Genomic DNA, 20,993 nt, shown 5'->3' with positions numbered 1-20,993 from the left:
TCTAAATGTGAAGCAGTTTTGAAACTGCAGTGTGGCTTGAAGAAAAGCTGATCTCTGACCCTGGCAGAATGCTAGCTTAGCAAGTTTTAATGTTTATGCTTTTCACAAGTGATTATCTGCTGGGTCAGGAAATTAAATGTGTGAAATAATGAAATCTTCTGCTCTTTCCTGTTGGAATGATCTGGCCTTGTATATGTGTTACTTAGCATGCAGCTGTGTGAGAAAGTGTAACAGAGAACAAAGACATGCATTAAAAGACTGAAGCTGCTATTGTATTCGAACTGATATGAAACCTTGAATAAGTAACTTTACAGAAAGACATTATGACTGACCAGCTGGATAGCAAGGCCGTATTGTATCTAGAGGAAAAGTTTTTTTAAAATATACAGCATCAGCAAGACATAATGAATGAAGAATTTTAAGCTAAAGTGATGTAGATGCCCTGTGACATATCACGTCAGTAAGGTGGGCATAGCTTAAATGTTAAACCTATATAAAATTGTGTGCTTCCTGTTTCATGTCAGACAAAATTCTGTACTTGTACGTTTTTTGCCTCCTGGTGTACACTAGTAAACTTTTGAATCTGAACCTCCTGTGTATTGAATTCTTAATTTTATTTAACACACCCCCCACCTAAAAGAAGTCTCCTCTTTCTTCAGAAGACCGCTCCAACAAAAATCTGACCGCAAGTGCTTTTCCACTGGACGCATAACCTAGCACCCTTCTCACCTACATCACTTCTACTTTGAGCCTCTATTCACACCTGTTACTTCCCTATAATATCTACTTCTAAAATTAATTTACATTTGTTTTCTGCTCTAGTAATATTTACAAACCGTGTCAATTGTTTATGGAATTATCTACCTTATGGAAATTTGTTTTGTTTTAATGTTTTTGCGAGTTTCTTCAACCAGGATGTGCCTGCAAATAGTCTATTGTGATCACAGTACTACCCCAGTAAACTAAAACATCATCACATGGCATATTTGACCCTCATTAATCTTGTTTTGGATTTAAATACAGCACTGAGAGAGCCCTCACTTTGTCAGGTAGTGACATACTTACGGCACATTAAAGGTAATATTTAGTTTTGGTCCTCCTTAATCTGCTACTTTTGACACTGTGGACTTTAACATATTGATCAGCCAATGAGAACAAACTGGTCCTCATTGGCAACATTCCTGACTGGCTGTTGCTTCCCTTTTGGACAACTCACATAAAGTTATTTTTGGAGTTAATTCCTCTGAAGTGCACCTACTGGAAAGTGAGGTGGCACGGGGCTTAATATTAGCGCCTTTATCATTCACAGTATAAATGCTGCCACTCAGGGAAATCATACAACTTGAAAGTGATCATGACCAATCTTATGTTAATGATATGCAGGTTTACCTGTCTTCTACTAAAGAATCTCTACTGCACATTACCATCTTTCTAAAGACTGCATGGAAACATCCTTCAAAGGATGTCTGATTGCTAAAATTCAACATAAAGACTCAACCAGTGCTGAAGGATAAGATTATCCATCCAGCATGTTATCCTCTCCCCCCCGCTTACTAAATGAGGTAAGAGGTGTGATGCCCCTGCACTGGCACAGCAATCAAGGAGCCCCAAATCTCACCATTAGCACCAGTGAGGGATGTATGCATTGGGAGGATGACAAGTACAGACAGAGTAAAGTACAATTTCCCTTAAGAGCACATAGAGATCACAGTCAGTCTGGGGCTGGTTTCTCCCTCTTTCTCCACATCCCCAATAAGACTCCCCACTGGCACAGCTATAGGTTTGAGATCTCAGCTGAGTGGCCAAGCCAAAACCTCCAGCACTATCTCTGTCAAAAGTAGCTGACACACACACACTTTGAGATTTGATTTAATTTATACACACACAGCTGGGAAAGGCTGGCACAGGTTTACTAGCTATACCCCCTTCTGCCCAGACTATAAGATAGTACTAGCTACCACCAGCCACTACTTCTCAACTACTATTAAGGCCCTTGCCAAAGGGTGCCCAATCTTACTGTGTAATGTTACTATTAATCCAAGTGGTAAGTGTGACCAAGACTTTCAAGGCTATTTAGGAGTGGCCTGTCTAGTGTCACCAAATACATATGCAAGTATTCTAAGAGCTTGAATATGTCTAAACAAACCAGCCACCATTAGAAGGTTTAAATATATTTAATAATAAATAATAAAAGAACAAGACAATACTCAAACAATACAGTAACTACAGAGTTCAGAATCACAGGAAATATTTTAAAACAACATTACAGGACAGTCTCAAATAAATACAGAAAACATCTAAACTAATCTTTACTATATTCCTATCTATATCTAAGAGAAATTACTGTACCCTAGACTTACAGAGCAAGGCAAATGCAGATGAGAAGTGCTGAATGAATGTTTCTAGGTCCAAGACAAGATACAAAATGCAGAATCTTTCTCTCAGAGTTCTTAAATTAATATCACATATTACTGCTGGGTTACCCTGGATGACATCACTCTGTCACCTGCCTTCAGTTCCCAGGCTAACATAAACTTAACAAAATTTACATTTCTCTGTGAAAAATACACATCTCTCAGATGTTTGCTCAGAACTGGAAGTCATAAAACAATTAAACACTTTTACATTTGAAATCTAGTAATTACTTCTGTTCTAAGAAAATAGGAAAACCTCTAGCGCTAGACATTGTGTCCGCTTGCTGCACTGAAACTGAGATAACACAATTGTAAAACACTTCACTTTTCAACTTATTTTTCTTGAAGTTTTCCAAGTTAACTCTGTATGTTCCAGCTTTTACTATTAAAACATACATTTGCACAGGTATATAAGTTTATATATATTTCTGTTCTTTTCCAGGTGGGTACACTGTGGTTCCATGCTTGAAGCTCAGTACATAACATACAGTTTTCTTACATTTGTAAAACAAGTATATGAATCATATTAATATTCACAAATGACACAGGATTATTTAAAAAATTCCAAAGAGCTGGGCTGGCAGTGTCACAATTCTCTACCCCCTTCCCGAAAACTCAAGCTAGTTTTTCAAGTGCCCCCTTGAGAAACGTTTGTGAGGGTTGAGCCTATCTGGGAATAACTTCACCCCATTCCCTGCCTTGACAGCCCATCTGCGTTGGCACTGCTACCCCACTGTCATATCATATATGCTTGCAACCCTAGGCTCCACACATTAGTAACTTGGCATTTTGCTGTCTGGCTCAAATTAGCCATGTTAAGGGATTGTGGTCAGTAACTACAGTGAATTTCCTTCCATACAGATAAGGCTGAAGTTTCTGTAATGCTCACACTATGGCTATACTTTCCTTTTCTACAGCTGAATAGCATTCCTCCTTGGGTTGGAGCCTATGACTGAAATAAACCACTGGGTGCTCTTCTCCCTCTAAGGAAACCTGGCGAAGTACAGCCCCCACCCCAAGGTTTGAAGCATCCACCTAAACGTCAAATTTTTTGCTGTAATCTGGACTGGCTAACACAGGGGGTCATCCCAAAGCTCCTTTAAGCTTCGGGAATGCCTGCTCATATGCTGTGGTCCACACTACTTTATCTGGTCTGTTCTTTCTTGTCAGGTCTGTGAGGGGAGCAGCTATAGTATTATAACTGGGGATGAACTTTCTGCACCCTGCTGTCCCTAAGATTGCCCTCACCTGCTTTCTGGTAACAGGGGCAGGCCATGCCTGAATGGCCTCCAATTTGTCAGGTTCTGGCCTGATCTTACCACTGTGTCCCAGGTAGGACACCTCTGCCATACCCATCTGACATTTGCTGGGCTTAATGGTCAACCCTGCCCTCTGTAGTCTGCCCAGCACTTCCCTGACATGTTGAATGTGTTCTTGCCAGGAATGGCCATAGATGGCAATATCATCTAGGTAAGCAAGGGTAAAATCTCCTGCTAGGATATGATCTACCAGCCTCTGGAAAGCCACTGGGGAATTTCTCATTCCAAAAGACATCTTTGTAAGCTCATACAAGCCAAAAGGAGTCACAAACGCTGACCTCTCTCTAGCACTGAGTCTCAAGGGCACCTACCAGTAAGATCAATGGTGGTAAGATACATAGCCCCACTCAGCTGCTCTGGGGCTTCATCTGTTCTAGGAATGGGGTAAGCATCTGACTCTGTGTGACTAACTTCCTGTAGTCCACACGCAACCTGGTGCTGCCATCCTTCTTTGGTACTAGCATGACTGGGGAGGCCAGGGACTGCTACACTCCTGAATTACTCCTAGTTCCAAAATTTCCTGTATCTCCTCCCTCAGACTCTGTTTGACTCTCTCAGCCACCCTATAAGGGGCCTGCTTAATAGGCATTTGGGGTCCTGTATCCACATGGTGCTGCATCAGGTGGGTGCACGCTGGTTTCCCAGTGAACATGCCCCCACACTCCTGTAACACTACTCTCAAACATGGGTAGGGGGATAGCTGCTGAGACATTGCTACCCCTTCCACTGAGGTGTCTGTCTGAGCCTCACTGAGGACAGTAGTCACCAGAAAACTATCACTTTCTATGTTGCTTTGTTTCTCATGTTTCCAGTGGTTTTCAGCTACTTTGGTATTATAATATTTGCACAATTCCTAATGCAACAGTCTTGCCACATTATTATGCCTTTCAGGACACAGTCCATCTGCCATCAGTATAATCACAACCAGTAACAAGATGTGCGACTGTTTCCAATTCTGTTTGACAAAACCTACATTTGATCATTTCTCCCACATGTTTGATTGACTTTGTAATTGAACGTGTATAGAGTACATTATTTTTGGGCTGTCAATATTAACCTTTCATCTTTTGGATTAAATTCACCTCTCCGTAACCATTCCTGCATTCGATCCTGATCAACATCAGGCTGTTCCAGGAGTTTTTTATACTTGCAACTATATTTATGCTTTTTCCACATTTCTTGCCTTCTCAATCTGATCCTTCACCTTATATTCTTCCTTTTTTGGCACATTCAGTTGCTGCTGATTTCATCTACTTCTGGATTGATTTCCATTCCCGCTTGACGCCAGATATGCTTCTGCTAATCTAAGCAAGAAAGTCATCTTAGACTTATTCTTCACGTTTCAAAACTTTCACTACGTTTGAGTTTTGTGAGGTCAGCAGATATGCATGCAGTCCCACAACTGCAGATCTATACATGTAATCAGTTTCAAGGAGGCCCATACCTCCTTCAGAACGGGAAATATTTAGTCTTGGTATACACTGATTTTTACATATCATTTGATGAGCATGAAGCATCCTTCTTGTTTTCCTGTCCAACCTATGCAACACCTTTTGGGGCCAAGCATTTACTCCAAAACTAAATTAACACAGGCAGAGCAAACTGGTTTATCGCTTAGACTTTGCTCCTAGATGTCAATGTTGTTTTCAGTGTGAATTTTAGTCTTCTAAGATATTTCTTACTAAGTTTTATTCGCATTTATTCATGTTTTATTGTTGATTCTTCAGTTCCCAAATATTTATACACTCCCTCTTGCTCAAGTTCTTTAATATCACATTCCTGTCCCAAAATGTTTTCTTGGTGCTGCAACCTCCCAAAATGTTTTCGTGGTGCTGCAACCTTCTTGCTTTAAAAGTTGCTTTTGCACATTTATCAAGACCAAACGGAATTCTTATATCATTTGAAAAGGTTTTGACCACTTGCAGGTATGCTTTCAGTTCCTTATCTGATGAGCCTATACAGTTTTTAGGCTTCAAAGAGAAGATGAGAAGTCTTTACACTTTGTTTTCTGGGAGTCAAATTGTAGCTATGACCTAACATGTTAAGTAGACAGTTTAATGTGTTAAGGGCAAGACAAAATAGCAGCTGTGACAGTCACCCTGAAATATTCCCCTTTGAATTTTTATCCCTGGAATAATAATTTGTCCTTTATCATGGCTTAACTGCAAAGTGGTTTACCACTGTTTCATGGTCGCTGTAATGTAATTGATCACAGTAGGGTGTATCTTATACATTTCTAAGCATTTTATCCATGAATGCGGGGTACTGTCAAATGCTGTTTTTGTAGTCTGTCCATGCCATACTTAGATTCTTCCCCTTTTTACAGCTTTTCATTATGACTATTTAACAACAGATGATCCTTTGTTCCATATGACTTTATTTTATTACCCTTTTGTTGTATTGCCATGATCGTGTTTTCTTCTAAATGACAAACTCTGTCTGCATTAATTCCAGTGTATAGTTTTATATGTCGTTGAAAGGCAAGTTATTGGTCTATAGTTTTTAGAATAGCCTGCAGGTTCACTCTTAAGTAGGAGTATTGATTTTCCTGTTGTTAACCAGGCTGATGTCTGTTTGTGGTGCACATATAAATAGTTCTTACTCATTGGAATGCCCTTGACACTGATTCCTCTAAGATCTGCATTCATCTCTTTGGCTTCTCCCAGCTAATCTCTGCCCCTACTCATCTAAATAAACACACCAACTTCGGCTCCAGACTAGATTGGGTCGTTGCCTCCAACCCTAACTGCTACCACAACCCCTGCACCCTACAGGTGATCACCCATCCCACCTTCATACTTCGACACTCACCCCTACTACAAAAATCCCAGCAAAACAAAGACTGCCATAAGCTCTCAAACTTTAATCCAGATGCTTTCAACCACTCACACTCTACAATTAACTGGTCCGCCCTCTATGACCTCCCCCTGGAGGAAGCTGTCCTGGCATTTAACATCTTTCTTTCTAGACACACACAATTCCCTGGTCCCCATCAGGAAAATAAAAATCTAAACCCAATATGCCCCCTGGCTAATACAAGCTACTCATACACTTATGCATAAGACAGTGCATGGGAAAAATTGAAAAAATATAACACTTCCAATGATCTTCAGTCCTACAGAGAGGTTCATAACTTAACTTAAAAAAAGGTCACCCTTGACAAGAAAAACTATTTCCAAAAACTTATACATAATCCTCACTCGAACCCCCAAAAATTCTGGCAATCAGTAAATAAACTACTACATCCTGGTAGCCCCACATCACCTAAATCACCTAATTCTTGCCTTAACAGCTCTCCCACGGATACTGCTGCCTTTCTTAATTCCTCCTTCATTGACTCTATTTGCAATCTAACCAAAAATGATACCATGACCTACCCCCACTCCTCTTCCATCAAGCCACACAAACCCCTTCTCTCTTAAACCCATTTCCACAACTTATATCAAGTCACTCATTCGCAAACTTAAAAGATGCACTTCATCAGCTGATAACCTACCTCCTCAATTCCTAAAACTTGCTGCCAATTCCATCACCTACCCCATCTCTATCTTAATCAATAGGTCAATTAAAGAAAACACTGTACCTGAAATCTGGAAGAAATCCTATGTCATACCCTTACATAAAGATGGCAACTTAACTGACCCCTCAATTTTCAGGCCCATTGTCATTCTATCTCCCCTGTCAAAAATTCTCAAAAAGTACATCCACAACAAATGTTCGATTACCTCTTCCTAAATCTGCTTACCTCTACACAGCATGGCTTCTGCCCAAATCACAGTACAGCTACTGCTCTGATATCATTCACTAATTCTATCATGAATTATTGTGACAACAACAAACTAATCTCATGTTTGCTTCTGGACCTCTCCAAAGCCTATGACACCATTTCCCACCAACTGCTTCTATCCATAAAAGCTACCCTTAATCTCTCCAAATCTGCACTTTCTTTGTTCTCCAGCTCTCTCTCAAACAGATTCCAGGAATTTAAACAGTAATCTAACTTTTCTCCCTTCTTACCAGTACAAACTGGGGTACCCCAAGACTCCATCCTTGGACCCCTATTTGACATCTTTACTAATGACCTACACTCTTCTTGTTCATTCTCATCTGTCAATACAATATGCTAACAATTCCGCCATCATATTCTCCTCCATCACCCACCTTCACACCCTCAACCAAGAGTCTCTGAACTCAGTTGAAAAATGTCTTAACTTCCAATCGATTGCTACTTAATCCTAAGAAAACAAAACTTCTATTCCTCCCTAAAATCTCTTCATCATAAAACTACCTGTACTGTCTGCTCCCTTAACATCACCATCATCTCTGCTGAACCTCACACCAAATTGCTACGAGTTATTATCAATAACCAACTAAAGTTCAATCTCCATATTCAGCAGTGCATCAAAAAGGCACATCAAAAGTTAGGTCTGTTATATAGACATAAAAACATCCTCAAAGATGTCTCTAGGCTCTCTCTTGCACAGGCATTTCTACTCCTCACCCTTCTTTACACCTCCCCTATTCTTATTAATATCTAAACCAATCTTCTGTCCAAACTGGAACTCGCCTATAATAAAACTTCAAGAGTTGCCTCTAACCAACCCTACCACTCTCACCACTGCCTAGCCTTGAAAAACCTGCAATGTCTGGAATTTCATGATCAAATCTTACTACTCCAGCTTCTCATACCTCATTCTATCTTACTTGAACCCTCCTCTTGTCCCTCTCTTTCTACCCTCATCCAGCCCTATACTCCCAAACTCCGCCATCCATAACTCCCAAAGGCATCTTCTGCAAGTCTATGCACCCAACAAAAACATTGGTAAACTCCTCTTCAACTACTCAGTGGTAAATGCTTGGAATAAATGACCACTAAGTGTTAGACAGATGCTTAACCCCAACTCTTTCAAAACAACACTGAAGGAAACTCTACATATATCATGGATGTGCTTATGCTATGACCCAACTTAATCCACCTCCTCTCCTATAATACTATTGCAGCAACCTTTTGTCCTACCTCTTTCTGCCTCTGACTCTAATAACGTCTACTAATAGTCAATAGTTCATATAGCTTCCACAGCTGTAGTCTTGGAAATTGGCTCTTGCCCTGGGCTGGTCTATATTATGACACCAAAATGGCTAAACACAGAACGCCATTTCAGAGGCACAAAGAGCAAACTACAAGTTAAGCAAATGGCCAGGTCACAAGATATTTTTCCGTAGGGAAAATATCAGTAGGCCAACCAGACACAAAACACCAGCTCAAACATTATAAAGTGGGGGGCTGTACCCCCCTAACTAAATACACCAACTCCGAGATCGCAATACAGTGGGGAAAAGGGCAAATTCACAGCGATGGCCAAGCAATTTTTTTCCCTAGGAAAAAAATCGTTATCTGGACATTTGCTTAACTTGCAGTTCGTTTTTTATGTGTTGCTGAAACGACATTCAATGTTTAGCTATTTCAGTGTCGTAATATAGACCCCCCCTGGGCTTATCTCATGTTTACATATCTGCTACTTTCTGTTTTACAAACGTATCTATATTTTCTGCTTTCTGCTTGCTACTGTATGAAACTTCGTACTATGTTTTCAATATAATGACTATTTTCTAGCATGCTGTTTCAACGTACATCTCGTACATATTGTAATTGTTGTAATTATAGTTATAACTGTGTCATGTGATTACTTTTGTTGTTTGTACTTTTTGGAGCTTTTCTCCTCGGACCTCCGATGAAAAGAGCTACTGCCCATTTGGGCTAACCCAGCCAACAAATGTCAAATAAATACATACATAAACGGCTATGTCTTCATGTAAAGATGTTAATACTGTTAGCAATAAGTTAGGTACTGCACCTGGGCCTGGGGGTTTCCAATTAGGTGCTTTTCTTAAACTTTGTTTCAATCTCACTGGCAGTTATTTCATCCCTTTTCATATCCTGTACATCTGAACTTCTTATTTTTCTTTTGCTTCTTCTATCCATTTAGCATCTTTGGTATGGTCCACAGGATCTTCATAGGTATTTCTCCAAAATGTATTTCTTATTTTTGGTGGTGTTTCAATTCCTTTTGCCTTGTTTTCCAATTCTCTATAAAACTTTTTTTATCATCAATAAACTGCTTATTTTGTAATTTTCCTTTATATTTATCTGCCGGTCTTCTAAGTTTTTCTGCCTGTGCTGATATTTTTAGTTTATTTGCAATAGTGCCCAATAGATCCTGAGCTGTTCTGATACTACACATTGCTTTTACCACAGCTATCTTTCAGAGTATTTCTGTTGATCTGTTCCCTCTTCGATACTCTTCTAACAGTGACACTTCTTGTCTTCATTGTTTTATAATTTTCCCTATTTGATATTTCCAGGATGGCATTCAATTTCCCCCCTTCCTTTCCCTTACTACCCACTATTTTTATGGTAAGACTTTCTCATCCTATTCACTTCTGTTACATCACGTGAATCTCTATGGGCAGTCCTAATTACTGTGTTCATGTGTTTGATCAAACTTCTAACTTTTGGGGTTTTATTGACTTTCTGTAGTCTGTTTCTTTCACCAATCTTAATATGTCTGTCCATTTCTATTAAATCAAGCAACTCTTCTCTTAGATCATGTTCATCTAAACTGAGGGCACATTTTTTGTTCTCCATTTCCTGCAGACATTTTACAGAAAGTTCCAGAAAATCTTCCTGTGCCACATTCTCTTCAGCTTCATCCTGCGCCATCCATTGCTCTTTCATATGGGAGCTCACTGACCTATCAATCCACATCAACTGTGTCAGAGTTGCCACAGTTTCCTGTTCCCTCTCTTGCTGTGCAACTTCACCTGACCATTTGAACTGGTTTTCTATGAAAGTCTCCAAAGTATCTTCATATGGCAACTGATCAGATGCTTCCTGCTCCAGTGGTTTCTCCTTAATTTGGGATTCTACTGTTCTATCCTGCTGTGATGTTATCTGTGTTGGAAATTCTACACTAAATCTTTCACCTTGCAGGTAATCCATAACCTCAGTTTCTATGTCTAACTTCTCCATTACTAATTCTCTTTTCTAATTTTCCTCTTTGTTCTCTTATTTTTGTATTGTAAAATTTTCCATGCCCAGATGCCTTTGCTTGTACTTCTCTTCATGTATCTTTGGTGCTGCTCTTTTTGTACTGATAAGTTTTGTTTTCTCCTTTGCATAAATACTGCACCATATTAAATCTCTTTCTTTCCCATGTCCATATTTCTTCTTCAGATGTCTCCTGCTCCTCCTTTTTCTCCTTACTTTGGAAACCAGCATCTAAACCTTCATGGCTTCACCCAAGTAGTCCAGTCACCAACCAGAATAAATAAAAACTCTAACAAGCACACTACCCTGGATTGGATGCTAGTCAGCAAGATTCCCCAGTCCTATATAACAGGCTGCCTATCAGATAGCCTCAGTGATCATTCCCCAACATTCCTACTCAAAAAACACCTATACCAAGTTAAACCTACTAAAAACTCCTGTTGTCCACCATGGCAGTAAAACTTGATAATAAAATCAAAACTTTAATAAAAAAAGAATATAACATAAAACAAACAGTCCTCAGTCTTCCGATAAGCGCTTTTGGCAAATATGCCTTCCTCAGATCGTAAAAAAGGACTGCTCAGCTTTTGTATTTATAAGGTATCACAGCCATTCATCTGTGACACACCCTTGTTGCAAACCAAAAAGAGGCCAGCTAGCAAAGAAGTATAAATTCCTTCATTATAATTAAAGGCGCAGTACTTCTTTTTACTATGAGATTGTATATGAGAAAACTAGTACCTATGTATGTGAACACATTATATGAATGAAGCAACATTCAAGTAAGCTTGCTGATCGTATTCCTTCTATTCCTAAGCGCAGGTTTTAATGGCACAATGGTATTCAAGCCTGGTAATCTGTTCGCTCTTAAATTAATTACCCAGCATGTTTCCCTTAACTCTGTGCGATTATGAACATTGCCTCCTTTTGTAGTCTGACAGACTGCCTCTATGGCCTTAAATACAAAGTGATGAGAAGGATACTGTACTATATGGGCTGCTAAGGCATTATTGGGATCTTTCTGTTTGATGTCCCTTAAATTTCTAAGGATATGTTCCTTAAGATGTTGATCTGTTTTACCAACATAGAAAGCACTACATTGGCAGCAAGTCGCTAAGTATATAATGTGGAAACTAGTACAATCAGCATAAACATTAAAAACCAAGTTAAACCGGTCATCTACCGTCAAATACGTAAAAAACTACACTTTAACCCAATCACATTCATCTCATCCCTCAAAGAATGTAACTGGCACCCTCTAAATTACCTCAGCCTAGATGACGCAGTCCAGTTTTTCAATACTACCTCCTAAGCATCCTAAATAACCATGCCCCCATAAGACTTACCAGAACCAAAGCCCAACCCTCCCCATGGCTACAGAAAACCACTAGGTCAGAAATGAAAAACCGAGATAAAGCCTGAGAACACTGGCACAAAACCAAAACCCGCTCAGCTTGGCAGAAATTCCTAAAACTACGCAATAGAGTCAAAAAGCTAATAAAAGAGGACAAAATTCAATACTACCAGTCTGCCCTCAACTCCTCCCAACACAACCCAAACAATTCTGGACCTCCATAAACTCCATCCTCCACTCAGGTAAAATCAATACCCCTACACCTAACATTCCTCACTCCTCAGAAAATATTGATACCTCATTCAACACACACTTCACACAAACCATACTATCACTAGTAGACAACACAGCCCCCCCCTACACCCCACATCTTCACGCAGTAATCTCCCCACACTCTTCTCATTTTCTCCCATTCCTACCTCCAACATAAGAAAACTCTTAACTAAACTTAAACCTACAAGATTAGCAGTAGACAACCTCCCAAGTGAATTCCTACAAATTGCAGCTGACGTCCTAGCCTACCCAGTAACCATCTTGATTAACAGATCTCTGTCAGAATGCTATGTCCCTAAACTATGGAAAATATCACACATCATTCCCCTTCACAAAGGCGGCCCCTCCGCAGATCTAACCAACTACCGCCCCATAGCGATTCTATCTCCACTCTGCAAAATACTCGAGACCTGCTACAACAAAATTGCCAAATTTGCCACCGGGGCATCCTACCACAGTCACCACTGTCTCTCACTTACTGAACTAGGCTGGCTAGAACTCCCTCACCTCCTTCAATGGTATCAACTCACACTCGCCCACAAACTGGTTAATCATCCTCTAAAGGCCCCATCCCTCCAGTATCTACTCCAGCCCTATCTCACCACCAGACCACTACGATCCAGCAACAAAAATCAATTACAGGTTACTAGAGCCAATAACACTGCTGGAGAAGCACTACCCTCCAGCGTTATAGCCAAATTATGGAACACCTCCCCCCCCCCCTGCAATAACCTCTCTACTGTCATGCACCCACTTCAAAGCTTTACTTAAAGCGCACCTAAAAACATGCTGGCTATGCCCTTGTAACTCTCCCCTCTAACTTCTCCCACTCCATCTACCCTCTACCTCTCTTCCATCCCACAAACTACCTTTGATTACTGCAAGCTCTGATACTTCCATGCCTATCTACTTATTATATGGCAGTACCTTCTTATTGTACAAATTAATATCTGCTATGACTTCATGGATAAAACAGATGCTAGTTATCTACTGAATGTACTATGTTCTTCATCTAACTATGCTTGTAATATTTTAATTGTTAGGATTCTTAATCTGTAACTATGTCTGTAATATTTTAATTTGTAGAGCTTTTCTCCCCGGGCCTCCGCTGAAAATGGATCTGCATCCAGTCGGACATTCCCGGTCAACAAATGTAAATAAATAAATAACTCATTGTTTCATCATGCTGGGATGTAACCTTAGACTTTCTGCACTAAAGCCTTCACTTAGCAAGTATTCCATAAATTCATCTTCTATTTTTTTTTTTAATTCTACTTTACCAATCTTCTGTTGTACATTCCCCCTCTGCGATCTTATTTTTTTACTGTGAATTTTTCCATATCTGGATGCCTTTGCCTATATTTCTATTCAAATATCTTTGGGGCTGGTTTTTTTTGTGTTGATTAATTTAGCTTTCTCCTTTGCATAAATATTGCACCATATCAGATCACTCTTTCTAGCCTATGACCATATTACTTTTTTATACCTTTCAAAATTCTCTAGATTTTGTTCTTTATATTTTCACACTTGGTTACTTCTTTTTCCAAACAGCCCAAGGTTTCTTGGTCTATATAATGTTTTTATAAATCTGTTGTATTAATGAACACAAATCTTTACTTGAAGCTGACAGTTTTTCTTGTGAAAGTTTTTGTTCCCTCTAATTTCTCTCAATCTTTTTGTATACCTTTTGTCTGGAAATTCTGGGCTTCTTGCATAATAGTAACTATAAATAATTTATTTTTTATCCTCAATAGTCCACTCTATCATCTTTATGGCTTTTTTTGGTCTATCAGTTTTTGTGACTTTTGTGGACTGCCACTTCCTTCAGCATCAGGGGGCCATCCGCCTCCTGGGCCTAGCCTAGCCCTATTGTAAGAATGTTTCTGTGTTTTGAGGATTCTACATTGTCATTTTTCTAGCCTGGCACCAGTGCACCTACCAGAATTGGGTACTTTTTTATCCTGGGTCTTATGCACCCAGCTATTTATTTTTTAACCCACTTCTGTCCATAATATATGCTATACAAAATACAGTCTATACAAGAGTGCTGTCTTGGTGACATTTTGTGAAAAACAGGGTGCACCTAGTGAAGATACTCACCAAGACTTCCACCACTACTACTCTACTTTGCTTGCTGAATTCTCTCTCCATTCAGACCCCCTTGACTCTCCCTTTTTTAATTTCCCCAAACCTTTGGTTTTCTAATACCATAATGGATATGGGCCCCATTCCTATGCCAAAGTACGATTAACGTTCATGAAATTAATACTGTTTCAATTTTTTATGTCAGCCAAAAGTGCTCTTCACAGCACCTGCAATGTGCCCAGCAATGACTCCTTCTGCAATTTGTAGGGGATTACATGTATTGGTAACATATCTAAATACAACTGTAGATTTTTTTTTATAAGACTCATTGCTCCTACTACTTTTGGAACTGTCCGAGTATCTTTCATCCACATTGCTCACATTTCTGCCTGCTGATCCTGATACTTTATGACTTTGTCTCTCTCTGTACAAAAGGCACTGTAGTCACTGGGTATTGCAATTTTGGTGATCAATCCTACTTTTGTCTTCTTTTCATGGACCACTATATCTGGTTTTCTAGCATCTATCTTTTGAACTGCTGGTAATGGGTGATCCCATGTGATGTAAACTTAATCATTTTCTATGATGCTTTGTGGCTCATGTTTCCAGTGTTTTTCAACTACTTCAGTGCCATAATGTTTGCACAATCCCCACATTATTATGCCTTTCAGTATACAGTCCTCCTGCCATTAGTGTGTCACAACCAGCAACGAGGTGTGTGACTGTTTTCAATTAAATTTTACAAAACCTACATTTGTCCGTTTCTCCCACGTTCAATGGACTTCGTAAACTAGCATGTACATAGTCCACTATATTGGGCCTCCAATATTAACCTTTCATCTCTAGGTTTGAATTCACTTCTCCTTAACCATTCCTGCATTCATTCCTGATCAACATGAGGTTCTTCTAGAAGTTTTCTATACTTGCATCTATATTTATGCTTTTTCCACATTTCTTGCCTTCTTATCTGATCCTTCACCTTATATTCTTTCATTTGTTTTTTTTGGCGCATTCAGATGCTGCCTGATTTTTATCTACTTCTGGTTTGATTTCCACTCCTGCTTGACACCGATATGCTTCTGCTAGATTAAGCAGAGAAGTCATCTTAGATTTATTCTGCTCATATTTCAAAACTTTAACTATGTTTGGGTCTTGTGAGGTCAGCAGATGTGTGGAGTACCACAAATGCAGATCTACACATGTAATCAATTTCAAGGAAGCCCATCCCTCCTTTGAAACAGCCAATATATAAACTTGGTATGCACTGATTTGTATAAATCATTTAGTGAGCATGAGGCACCCCTCTTATTTTTCTATCTAATCTATCCAACTCGTTTTGTGGCCAGTCAATCACTCCAAAATGGTTAAGACAGGAAGAACAAATTGGTTTATAGCTTGGATTTTGTTCATACACGTCAACTCTATTTTCAGGATTAATTTAAGTCTTCTAAAGTACTCCTTACCAAGTCTTATTGGCATTTGTTCTTGTTATACTGTTGATCCTTCATCAATTCCTAAATATTTACACACTTCCTCTTGCTCAAGTTTTTATATCACACTCTTCTCCCAAACTGATGTTTTCCTGGTGCTGCAGTTTTCCTGCTTTAAAGGCTGCTTTTGTACATTTATCAAAACCAAATGACATACTTATATCATCTGAAAAAGTTTTGACAATTTGCAGTTGTACTTTCAGTTCCTCATCTGATGAGCTATACAGAGAAGATGAGAAGTCTTTAAACTTTGTTTTTTAGGAGCTAAATTATAGCCATGGCCTAAGCAGTTATAGGTTCATAAGTGTGTACTAGGCTAATTGGCCCTCGAGCCTTTACAAGCCTAGCCCATAGGATTACTCTGGCATCATGCCACCCGACCTCAATTCCTAGTGCCTCTGTCGAGTAGAGCCACTGAAGTGATCCCCGGGGTGAATTTCTATTTCCCATCCACTCATCAAGATTTCTCTAGAAGAGGGCCAGTGAGGTGGTCTGCTTGACATGTATGGGAAGTCTATTCCATAGCATGGGCAGTCTCTGGGTTATGAACCTGTCCCTCCAGCATGTTCTGTTGATTGTGGTAATGAGGCTGAGGTCTCTAAAATGTGTGGTGCAGAGGGATTGGGATTTCTTTAGATGTAGCATTTCTAACAGAGCTGGGTCAGACATGGCTTTGTAAGTCAAACAGAGATCGCCTCTAAGTAGGCGATATGAGACAGTGAATAGTTGGAGTTTGAGTCTGTTCATATAGGCAAGTGTTTAAGGCCTAGGATTTTCTTTGTGAGGTACTTTTGCGGCCTCCCCAGTTGTCGCAGGTGTCTAGTGAGGTACATGCCAAATGGGGCATTGTACTCTATGACTGGCCTAATGAGGGAAGAGTAGACCTTTTTCTTCCTGGATGCATAACCCATAGCAATGAGATATGCCACATAGGACTTTCTGAAAACAGTGGCAACGCAGTGGTCAAGAGAGAAGTTGCTGTCAACCTGTGTTCCCTGACGTCTTATAATGCTTTCTCTGTTCAGTGGACTACCATCAATGTGGTAATGCAAGGGGAACTGTGTTTTTCCCAAGGGGGATGATGACACATTTTTTGGCATTGAGCTTAAGGCTATGGTTCTGACATCAGTCGTTGGTCTCATTGAGGCCTTTCTGCAGGATGCCAACATCAGTTGGGGAGTTAATAGCAGCTCCCACCTTGCAATCGTCTGCAAACTTTGTCAGAGTCCCTTTCATGTTGGCCTGGACTTCAGAGAAGTAGACACCAAACAGAAGAGGACCCAGAACCGAACCCTGTTGGATTCCACTCGTGATTGATCGGCAGTCTGACTTGGAGTCAGCTACTTTCACACTGTGGGTTCTATCTGTGAGTCAGTTTGCAACCCACCTAGTGATATAGGGGTTGATGCCTAGCTTAGTAAGTTTTTCTATGATTCCTGAGTGGGGAATGGTATCAAAGGCCTTGGCCAGATCAAGGTAGGCTGTATGAACCACCTTCCCTTCATCCACAGCTCTGTTGACTGACTCAAAGAAGTCACCTAAGTTGAGCAGGCATGATCTACCCTTCACAAAACCAAACCGTGTAGGATCCAGAGTTTGGAGATTCCCTGTATCCTTGTTTATTAGGTCTGTGATGATGCATTCCAAAGCTTTACATATCAAACTCATCAGGCTAATGGGGCGATAGTTCCCGGGGTCTGTAGTTGCTCCACCTTTGTGGAGAGGGATGACTGTAGCAGTGCACCATTTGGTGGGGACAAAGCCTGAGGTGAGGCTGTGATTGAACAGGGCACACAGATGATGTGCCAGTTCACTCTGCAGTTCATGCAGAACTCAGCCAGGGATACTGTCAGGTCCCATAGAAGCTGTATTCTTCACCTTGGACAGTGTTGTTTTAATCTGTGCAGCAGTAATAGTGGGTGCCTGACAATCTACTGATATTGTGATTGGTCTATTTTGGGGGGGGGGGGGGTAAAGTTAGCACTGAATCTGTTCACCAGTATATTTGCAATATCTGTTGGCTTGGTATAGGAGCTACCATTGCGCAGTAGCTCAGAACAAATCTGGGTATTGCCATGGAGATCCTTTACATAACTATAGAAGGCCTTGTGATTGTCTTTACTATCTGCTGCAATTCTGTTTTAATAGCTAGCTTTAGAGGATTTAATGAGGGATCTCAACCTTTTGCTGAGGTTGATAAGGGAGTCTTTCTAGTCTTTGGACTTTACCTTATTCCGCATTCATTCTAACTCCAACACACGCCTGTTGAAATCATAGATGTTGACTTTAAAGATGGTAATCTACAACAGTTCCAAAAGATAAATACATAGTAGACACACACACATACACACACACAGTTAGATATTTATTTATGTGTGTGCGAGTGTGTGTGTGTGTGTGTGTGTATGTGTAATACAACACTTTTGAAAGTATACTATCGTCATGTGTTTCAGTCATGCAGACTCCACACTAAAACCAGTTAAAACAGAAATTTTGTACAACAGCAACAAAATGAAAGTTAAGTAGGTCATACCCCAAAGGACTTTTCACAGTTAACATACACATGGACAACATGTAGCTCTACGCCAAATCCAAAATTACTCCTAAAAGGTACTTTTACTAATTGCTTTAGCATACCATAGTATATTCCCCAATAAAATGATCCCTATATTGGCAAATAAAAGTAAAAGGTTGATTAGCTGTTTTCCCCTAATGTAGCACTTATAACATATTCGTCTTCTCAATGAAAACTACAAAGCAGACTACTTTAGAGGGGTATGTAGCTTTATAATGATTGGTATTAGAAACATATTTGCAAAAACTACAAACAGTTTACTTCTCACAATACCCCTCATGTATTTTATACATCTGTTTATGGCAATTGTTTGTCAGACTGGGTCATTTATCTAGTTTTATGCACATGCCCTGCTTTTTATGTGGGGCAAACCTCATGTCCATAAAATTATGCATTTCTGAACATCTTAGTGATGTCAGATGTGCTCGCCATTCCAATGTGCTCTTTATAAACACACTACTCCCTCTCCATGTCAAGCACAGTACCTCATTATCCCTTTTTAAGTGCAACGTGGATAACTGGATGGGAAACAGAAAATACACCACTAGGATTCCACCTGTGTCCCTGCTGGACAGGAGCTTGTCTAAACATGGGCTAAACTCTTGGCTAGGCTTTTAAGGGCCAAAGGGCCAATAGCCTAGTAACCTCCTATGATCCTCAGCCAGGTTTAGTTTTGTTATTATAGACAGAATTATGTCTAACAAAGATAAATCAGGATGACATAATATATTGGATAAGACAGAAAAGAAATGGGTTATTCAATTAGGAGCACTTTTTTCTCCTGGCCTTAATGAACATTTCTGATCAACCAATGATGTGTAGATTGCTGTTATTTAAGAAGGGGTGGGGGCATGTGTGACTATTGCAAGGAAGAAGGCTTTAGTGCCGAAACCAATATGCTGTTTCTGCTCTCATCTTGGGTATTAATCATGTTTTAAAATAAAGATTTTTGTGCTAACATTCGAGTGCTAGCCATTTTTTTTCTGGACATCTATTTAAATTGTACAATCTTATAAAATATTTATAATGAGTTAAATATATACTGATAATGTGATAACAATAAAATATTTCAAAGAAAAACAAAATTCTGCATAGCAAAAAATTTAAATTTGATGCAAAGTGGCAGCCAAAGATTAACAGATAAGAATAAAAACAGAAGGGGTGCAAGAACACTCAGGTTTCAACAGACTTGCATAATACCCATCTGAAGACATAACTGGCAATCATTAGTCATAATTCAGGATTAGCCTTCAGCAGTATATGTCACAAAAAGGTACTGACAGATTAAAACATCTTACAATATGAAACAAATAAGGTAAATAAAAATCAGTTAAAACTTTACGAAATAATGAACAAAAATATGTTATGGGTCAGTTGTATTTTCTGAGTTATATTACTCTGTTGTTATTATTCAATTAACATAATACATAAACAACACGCCTGGCAAGATGTAAGGACAGGGATTTCAACAAAAACTAAGATAATGCGAACTAAAAATTGTAAAGCTTAAAGTAGTATAATATATATAACAAAATAAGTAGTCCAGGCTTTTAACATTAACTTAGTACCTCTAGATGAAAACATGCTTGAAAAGTATATCCAAACGCACTGAAACACTGCTCACAGAAATGAAGTGTAGTAATTCAATAAAAAAAAACTAACATGTCTCAAACATTTATAAGGACATCCTAGCAAAGGTTAAAGGTATAGCTGGCTAAACAATACTGCAGAGTTTTTATTTGTAGTAACCAGAAATTGTGTAGACTGGGATAATGATAATGCTAGTTAAGATACACATGAAGAACTCCGTGAAACTGCCTTTTGTATTAAAGAAACTATGTATAAGGAAATATAAGGTAGGAAACAGAATGTAAAAAAACTTTTTAGGCTAAGTGAACCATGGGCAATATGGTTATTCAGATCAGTTTGGAAAAAAAATATACATTTGAAAGCACCACAGAGAACATCGCAATTTCAAAGAATAAGCAGTAAATGCAATAATAAATAAAAAAGAAAATAAATGATGTAGAAAGGATAAACCAATGAAATGTCTGGAACATCAAAACCTGAAAGGGAATTATGTCAAAAAAATGAAATGTTTAGAAGAAAACCGTGACAGACTGCAGATGAAAACTTGGAATCTGCACAATGCAGAAGCACAGCAAGGCTAAAATCTTTGAAAGGCTAGGATATCTTCTCTCTATATAAATGAACATAACAGATGCATCTGATTTTAGAGAGGATGGCATAAAGGTTAAGGTATTTCCCTTACAGATACAATATAGGGTTTGATTATCACATGGGGTAATTGTTCAGGCTTAAAATGGTCCACAAGGGCAGTTAGCCTAGTTCTGATCCTATAAACCAGATTATTTTTTCTTTTGAATTTGCCAACATGACTAAAGATACACAGATACTTTTATAAATTTTGCGAA

The 20,993-nt window shown here is 39.2% G+C and overlaps 1 protein-coding gene across 3 annotated transcripts in view; it reads right to left on the bottom strand.

The window, feature by feature from the left end:
- Positions 1 to 20,993, bottom strand: part of ELP4 (elongator acetyltransferase complex subunit 4) — a 2,241,348-nt gene that overhangs the window by 1,132,161 nt on the left and 1,088,194 nt on the right. The window lies entirely within an intron of this gene.

This window comes from Protopterus annectens, chromosome 17.part0 (genome assembly GCF_019279795.1).
Source record: "Protopterus annectens isolate FY-2018-M chromosome 17.part0, PAN1.0, whole genome shotgun sequence".
Classification (NCBI taxonomy): domain Eukaryota; kingdom Metazoa; phylum Chordata; order Ceratodontiformes; family Protopteridae; genus Protopterus; species Protopterus annectens.
Note: the sequence above shows the minus strand (reverse complement) of the source record. Positions and strands in the feature narration are given on the sequence as shown.